The sequence below is a fragment of the Furipterus horrens genome, unplaced genomic scaffold (genome assembly GCF_987537825.1).
Source record: "Furipterus horrens unplaced genomic scaffold, mFurHor1.1.pri manual_scaffold_6, whole genome shotgun sequence".
NCBI lineage: Eukaryota > Metazoa > Chordata > Mammalia > Chiroptera > Furipteridae > Furipterus > Furipterus horrens.
In genome coordinates, this window is record NW_028327176.1 from 84,510,765 (window position 1) to 84,519,510 (window position 8,746).

Consider the following 8,746-nt stretch of genomic DNA (forward strand, 5'->3'; position numbering starts at 1 on the left):
AAGAGAAATAAGAAGGAAAAGTAAGCATATAAGCCTTTGAAACACTAACTTCTGGACCTGGGAGCTACTAGGTCCTGAGAACAGGGTAATTAACCCTCTATTCAAACCCAGACAGGGTTTCAAAACAGCAGGGTGCCCGACTCTCCAACACAGCGGGGGGGCGGGGGGTCACTTTTTAAAAACTGGCAGTTTTCAGCCTGAGCCTGGCATCTCTGCTGCAGCCCTTATTTAACCCTTCAACTCCCAGCTAAGACCTTTAGCTCCCAGAGGGACACAGAAACCCAGTCCAGTGCTGTATACTAGGAGGGGAGCCTCATATCTCCTTGCCCCTTCTGCCCTTCTACCCCTGAGAGAACTAATGGGTGCAGAAGACTCTACTTGGGTACACACGCCTTTCTCAATAGCTGATCTACAGCAGTGCAAGGAGAGGCTAGGAAGCTTCTCTGAGGACCCCACATGCTTCATTAATAATTTCCATTTCTTAACCCTGGACTTTGATATGGCCTGAAGGGATCTTTTTATAGTTCTGACTACATGTTGCTCTCCAGAAGAAAAGCAATTAATTTGGGAAGGGGCCCACAAACATTCAGGTCAATTACATACTGAAGACCCTGGTAATACAAGGCCAGTGGCTGAGGCTGTCCCAGATCATGAACCCAATTGGGACTAAAATACACAAGGAGGGAACAGAAGTAAATCTACCATGATACAGTGCTTATTGGCTAGAATGAGGGCCTGTACCAAAAAAAAAAAAAAAAAAAAAAAAACCAGTGAATTATGATAAAGTGAAGAAAATAACACAAGGAAAGGAAGAGAACCCTGCCAGAACCCTGCCCTCTTCCACAACAGGCTGGTAGAGGCCTTTCAGAAATACACTAATATAGACCCATCCTCTTCACAGGGGCAAATATTAATAGGGCAACACTTTATCACCCAGTCAATCCCAGATATCCATAAAAAGCTTCAGAAATTATAACTGGGACCCCAAACCCCCTTTGGCATAACTGATGAATGTTGCCTTCTCAGTCTTATCAATCAAGAGTCAGAGGAGAGATAGGCCAAGCCACTTGCATTAGCTATTAGTGGCAACATTGTCTATAGCCAGCCACCTCAAGGTAAGCTGGGAAAGTCACAAAGGCATGGAGGGCACAAGGATCAAGTGTACTTTAGTGCAAGCTCCCTGGACCCTGGGTAAAGGAAGGCACTAAGCCACTCCCAGGACCATGTCACAAGTGCAGAGGTACAAACCCTGATCCCTGGCACTGGAAGGCAGACTGCCTTCATTCCCATAGTGTAAGAGGACATCTCCTATGGCCTTGGCAGCACATGAAGGCTGAAGAAGGTGCCCAGGGAGCAGGTTCTCTCTCTCTACCAAATAACCCCAGGTGACTCTTGACGTGGTAGGTAAGAAAATTGATTTTCTTGTTAACACTGGGCCACTTAACTCTGTTCACAACTCTTACTCTGGTCCTCTCTCCTCTAACTTGAGTAATATTATGGGGGATTGAAACCTGACTACACATCTGAGAAGAAATCTGTTAAATGTCATTCCAGAAAAGGGCCTTGCAACTGGATGTCTTCCCAAAAGACAGTCTTATAGACTCAAGTGACTAGTTTGTAGGTGGTTGTGTAAATTAACCATTTTGCACAAGTTTGCTCATTGCAGGTTTGTCTATCCTCCTGATGAGCCACTATACCCATTCTAGCCAGCGGACCAAGTCTTACTAAAGACCTGGAAGACTCAAGGCCCTGACCAGCAGCTGGCCAAACAACAGACTGGTCCCTATGACGTCCTGTGGACAATGCATTCTTCCCTGAAGCTGATGGGAATCAAGCCTGGAATCCACCACACAGCACCACTATTAATTATACTATTTTATTCCTAGGACTCTCAATGCGGCTATGGCACAGGCAACCCAATCAATCATAATGCTGAGGGATTACCACTACCAGCCCATCCACCAGGCTGAGACATATGCCACATGAATGGGAGTAAAAGCCCCACAACCCCTTGCACTATGACCTCCTACCAGCAGGAAGTAGCTAGAAAGACCATGGCACCCCCTTTCCTTCAACTCCCACACAATCCACAATGCTGAGCCTAAGCACCATTCTTTTTATAACAAATAAAAGGCTGGAAATGTCAGAATATAGAGGTAGCCAGGATGCAAACCTGGTCAGACAACAGGGTATGTTAATCAACCTGGTCAAAACAAGACGCAAATGATCTACTGAATATGCTAATACAGCAAACTCACCCTCACTGAAATGTGCAGTTGGCAAGTTTAAAAAGTGTTCCTGCACAAGTCTGGGTGGGGTCCTATGGGCCCATGAGGACCAGGAGTCTCCATTCCATAATCCCTTACTCCCCACGCTCCGGGAGTAGCCCTTCCCCTCCAACCCTTAATAAACCATTGTTTGTTCCCACATTGGTCTCCGAGTGATCTCTTAGAGCAAGGCTGCTCTGCCATGAGGTGCTTAGACATTTCAGATGAAACCTCAAGAGATATTAGAATGAATCACTAGAAAAATAAAGAAGCTGGGAATATAGTTGTATTTTCGGTTTTTAGGGAAAGTTCTCATTAGTTACAGTTAGAACAGATTCTGTTCTCTATACTCGAGGTTCTTTCGTTATAAGAGATTTTCAAAGGGAATTTTAAATCATAAGAAACCACATTTCTTTAATATGGTCTAAACTATGGTACACTGTCACAATCAGCTCCAAGACTTATTGATGCCTGTGGATTTTTTGAGGGGGAGATTACATATACAGGATATGGCAAAAGTAGGTTAACAGTTGTTTGTACAAAAAATAATGCAATAATTAATAAATAATAATACAAGAATAAACTGTGTTTTGTGTATCCCCAACTCCTTCTCTTTATTGTGATATTTCATGTGTCTATTAGCTCCTGCTATTGTCTAGGAAAAAACTACTGGAATTATTTGAATGTAATACTCATGAGGGCAGAGAAGGCTCAAAAGGCAGCAGAGCCCTGAAGCACTAATCAAGAAGCCACAGCTAGGGACAGACCATGCTGACAGTTAATACCTGACTTGCTTTCTCAAATGCTATCAGGCAGATTTTGGATGGTGGGTTCTGCTCTCCTTATCTATTCCTCCCTTCCCATATGACTGGACTTTCCTCCAGGAAGGATGCTCTTCTCAGCACGCATGTGAAAATGTCATCACAGCACCAGAGAAGTGAAACTGTGTCCAATCAAGTGGGCACCCAGCAGAGGTGGTCCTCATCTCAGTAAACCCCCAATCCTACTCAGAAATGGTACCCTCAGACATTTCCTCACAGTCCTTGCCCCAGAGGGAGGTGTGAAATTTCTTAGGATATTATGTTTCAGTTTAGTTTTTTCTTTAAAAAGGTTTTTATTATGGCTATTTCAAATACATACACAAGTCAAGAAAGCATAATGAACCATTATCATCAACTCATCCAACTGTGCATGATTTACATCACTGTCTAGGTTCCCCACTCCCAATACATAACTGGCTATTTCAAGGAAAATTAATTACAAATACATCATTTCATCTGTTAATATTTTTAATGTACCCCTAAAGATTTTATAAATTTCATAATTACAATAAGATTATTTCTAAAAATAATATTTTAATATCAAATTTTCAGTGTGTGTTCACATTTCCCCAACCATTTTGTATATTTTTCATAACAATTGAGGTATTCCTTAAACATCTTTTAAGTTATTGGTTCTCTTGCTTTTCTTTTTTCTTCTTGTAATTTGTTTACATAGAAACCAACCTTCACTTATGCCAGTTTACCCACATCTTCCTGTTTCCTTCCCTTTGTGGTCACAAAAATGCTTCTTAATTAAGGTGATACTGATATTTTCTTTGATTCTCTAAGCTCATTTAGTCCTTTAACAACTCTATTCATAGTGATGTTTCAAGTGTCTAGTAATACCCATAAGGGTGTCTGTAACCTGTCAGAATATGGAGGAAGCTAGAATGCACACATGGACTTTTGGTATATGCTAATCAACCTGGCCCTGGACTTAGCCGTTCCCAAAGATATGCTGATGGACTTAGCAGTTCCCAAAAGATGTGCTGATGGACCGAAACCATTCCCAAGGGAAATAGTAATGAACCTAGCCCGATATGTTAACTAACCTGGTGGGCGGCGGGGGGGGGGCGGGGGGGGGCAATCAGATGTAAATGATCTACTGAATATGTTGATAAGCAAACTCACCTCACCAAAATGTGTGGTTGACAAGTATAAAAAAGGTGCCTGCAGAAGTGCAGGTGGGACTCCTACGGGCCCACGAGGAGGACCGGGAGTCCCCATTCCCCATTCCCCTTCCCCCTTGCTCCTATGGGCCCTTGAGTTGGTCTGGGAGCTGCCTCTCCCCTTCCCCACCTTTTCCCTCAATAAACCCATTGCCTGATCCCACAGTGGTCTCCGGGTGATTTCTCAGAGCAAGGTTGCTCTGACATAACCCATTGTCCTAACTCTACTACCTCATTCAAGTGTTATTCTATTACCTTTGTGATGCAAGAACAGAATGTGAAAATAAACTGGGAGCTCACTCTGAGTAGCCTGAATAATGAGCTATTTAATTAGAACCTGGAGTTCCTTCTTTTCCTTCCCAGTGAGTGAGGCTGCAAAAACTTCACCTTCTAATAAATGGGAACAGTGGTGTTTTTAACACCTGGCAAAGAAGCCTGCAATTTGTCTTGGACCCTGAAGTCTCACTTATAGGGCAGCTGACATTCTCAAACATCTCTGATATATTATCTATTATTACATAACAAATTACCCAAAGCAAGAGACTTAGAACAACACACATTTATCATCTCACACTGCTGTGGGTCAGCAGCGCAAGCACAGCACAACACTGCCTCAGGGTCACAAGTGTGTAATCAGGAGTCAGACCTGAAGACTCCAAGTTTACTTAGGTGTTTGCTGGCAGGATTCAGTTCCTTAAGGGCTATTGAACTGAGGGCCTCCAATCTTCATGGGCTTTTGGAGAGGAGACGCCACTTTCTATTCTTTACCAGTGGGCACTGCTTCACTAAAGACACTGAAGGAGAGTGTCCTTGCAGGATGAAAGTCAGAGACGTTTACCTATGCCAGTCACTAGATCCAGCCCACACTCAAGGGGAGGGGATTTCACAAGACTGTGAATACCAGAGTAGAAGGGTCACTGGGAGCTACTGTGGAAGTCTGCTTACCACATCCTATAAACAGCTGACACCCTAACCCAGAATGCTGGGTGCCTAAGCAGTTTGTGATTCCTCATCAAAAAGACTACTCTCCTGCTTGCCTTCCAAAGGAGAGCAATAAGGAGGCAGGATCTCTCCATTCCACATACCCTACCCTGCATGTCCAGTTTGCTCTGCTACAGAATAATAGGAATAAGATTCATGTCTTCTCTTTAATTTTTGATAATATATTGAAAATTTCTCAAAAGTGTTTTTCTTAACTTATAGTATTTGATAAGGTTTTGCTAAGTCCTGCTGAACAACAGGTGACACCAGAGACCTGCTTTACATGATAACTTTGCACCTGATTTTCCTCTCTCAGCCCAGTCACTCCTCTTTGCCTCCTAGGTCCAGTTTCACCCCTGAACACTGCTTTTTAGCTATTTTATGGCTCCTGTCCACACCCTGAATGACAGATTCTCCCCACCCTTTGCTCACCAGCTACTCCTGGACATTCAGTCTAAGATGTCTAGGAGCATGATTCTAACGTTCTTTTTTTTCCTTTTTATTAAATTTATTGGGGTGATACTGGTTAACAAAATTACACAGGTTTCAGGTGCACAACTCTACAACACATTATCTGTACATTGTGTTGTATGTTTACCAGGCCAAGTCAAGTAAGTCTCTGTTCAACACCGTTTTATCCCCCACATTCTCCTCCACTTCCTCCATTAGCCTCCCCCCTGGCAATCACCACACTGTTGTTGTTCTTCATGAGTTTTTCTATTTTTTTGCTCAATCCCTCCACGCCCCCTACCCAGACACACCCCAACATTCTTAATCAGCTTTCCTCCACACCAGCACATACATATACACGCATATACTTCCCAGTGGGGACTGGTAGCTACAGTCTTATATACATTTCCTTATACTTGTTAATTACACACATATGTACTTAACAATATACATATCAAACAGTCTTCACTGGTTCCCCACACCACTATCGATACTTTATGCACAAATTAAATCATGCATTCTTCCCTAATTAAACTCCAAATTTCTTTTCCTTTTTGAGAAGTGTGGAAAATCTCCAGTTTTGAAATCAGGCTATCTGGGTCCAAATTTCAGTTTAGTTTTACTAGTTCCATACTCTTGAAAAAATTAGTTAACCTTCTCTAGTCATTGGTTTGCTTCACCCACAGAGTGAGGTGATGACTGTTCTAAGCTCAAGTACAAGGTTAGGATTAAATGCACACAAAGTCCTTAGTATAATACATGGCACACAAGGAGTATAGAATTTTATGTTCACATATATTAACTTCAACAATTAAACAATATTAAATTCTCACAACAACCTTATGAATAGTTACTATTATTCTGTTTTAAGGTAAGGAAAGTGGGACACATGTGACCAGAGCAACTGAACTGAATATCAAATATATACCAGGCTTCAGACTTCGCATGAAAAAAATAAGTACAAATATCTCAATAATTTTGCATACTGAGGACATGCTGCAGTGAGAACATATTAGATTTATTGGATTAAATAAAATATATGAAAATTATTTTCCCATTACTTTTTATTTTATTAATATAGCTACTGGAAAATTTAACATTACAGAGGTGGTGTGCATTCTATTTCTACTGAACAATGCTGATTTAGATAATGAACACAAATCTTCTTGACATTGCCTTACATCCCGTTTTCTTTTTTAATATGCTTTGACTATGCTCTTACAGTTGTCCCAATTCCTTTTCTTTTTGTTCGCCTCCACCCAGTGACCCCCCTCCATCCAGCTGTGCCCCCACAGTCAATGCCCATTGGTTGTGCATATAGTTCTTTTCAATGTCTTCCTGTCTACTCCGCTCCCTCCTACTCTGCTTCTTAATTCCTGTACCATCTCCCTCCCTTCGCCCCCTCTTCCCACTGACCTCCCCCACAAAATGTTTGCTGTACCTATACTTCTTTTCCCACTCTTGTTGCCTACTTAGCTGGCCTTTGTTTCAATTCCCTAGCTTCTGCTGTTGGTTGTTGTGATATAGTTTTCATTTTAATGTTCATAGTTTCGATCCTCTTTCTCCTAAATAAGTCCCTTTAACATTTTATATAACAGTGGTTTGGATCTAATGAACTCTTTCAGTTTTACTTTGTCCTGGAAGCACTTTCTCTGCCCATCTATTCTGAATGACAGCTTTGCTGGATAGCGTAATCGTGGTTGTAGGTTTTTGCTTTTCATCACTTCGAATATTTCTTGCCAGTCCCTTCTTGCCTGCAGAGTTTCTTTTGAGAAATCAGCTAATAGTCTTATTGGGACCCTTTGTATGTAATTCTCTTCTCTCTTGCTGCTTTTAAGATTCTCTTTATCCTTAATTTTTGACTTTTTTAAAAGTATATTTTATTATGTTGTTACAGTAGTTCCAATTTTTTCCCCCTTTGCTCCCCTCTGCCCAGTATCCCACTTCCCTCCAACAATCCCACCCCACTTAGTTCATGTCCATGGGTTGTGCATATAAGTTATTTGGCTTCACCCTTTCCTATATTATTCTTAACATCCCCCTGTCTATTTTGTACCAACTGTTTATACTTCTTAATCCCTGCACCACATCCCCATTTCTCCCCCTCCCCTCTCCCAGCTGATAACCCTCCAAATGATCCCCATACCTATGAGTCTGTTCCTATTCTGGTTTGCTTAGTTGGGTTTTGTTTTCACTTTTTAGATTCAGTTGTTGATAGTTGTGAGTTTGTTGTCATTTTATTTATTTATTTATTTTTCACTGTGTGGTTGCCTCTCACTCACACCCCCAACTGGGGACCTGATATGCAACCGAGTAATGTGCCCTGACTGGGAATCGAACCAGCGACACTTGGCTCACAGGCCGATGCTCAATCCACTGAGCCACAGCAGCCAGGGCTTGTTGTCATTTTAGTGTTCATAATTTTGATCTTTTTTTTCTTAATTAAGTCCTTTTGACATTTCATATAATAATGGCTTGGTAATTATGAACTCCTTTAGTTTTATCTTATCTGGGAAGCACTTCATCTGTCCTTCCATTCTAAATGATGGCATTGCTGGATATAGTGATCCTGGTTGCAGGTTGCCTTTTATCACATTGAATACTGCTTGACAATTCCTTCCCATCTGCAAAGTGTCCTCTAAGAAATCAGCTGATAGTCCTATAGGCACCCTCCTGTAGGCAACTCTCTGCCTCTCTCTTGCTGCCCCCAGGACTCTCTCTTTATCTTTCACCTTTGGCATCTCAATCATGATGTGTTCTGGTGCGGCTCCCTCTAGGTCCAGCTTGCCCGGGACCTTCCATGCTTCTCAGACCTGTATGTCCATCTCCTTTGCTAAATTTTGGTAGTTTTCCTCATTTTTTTCAATTCTTGCTTCCTCATTCTGCACTGGTTGACTTTTTTTCTTCCTTATATTCCAAATCGTTGATTTGAACCCCTGTTTCCTTCTCTTCATCATTGGTTTCATGTGGATTTTCCTTCATTTCACTTAGCATAGCCTTCATTTCTCTTATGCGTCTGCCATACTCAAGCATATCTGTCAAGCCTGTGAGCATCTTT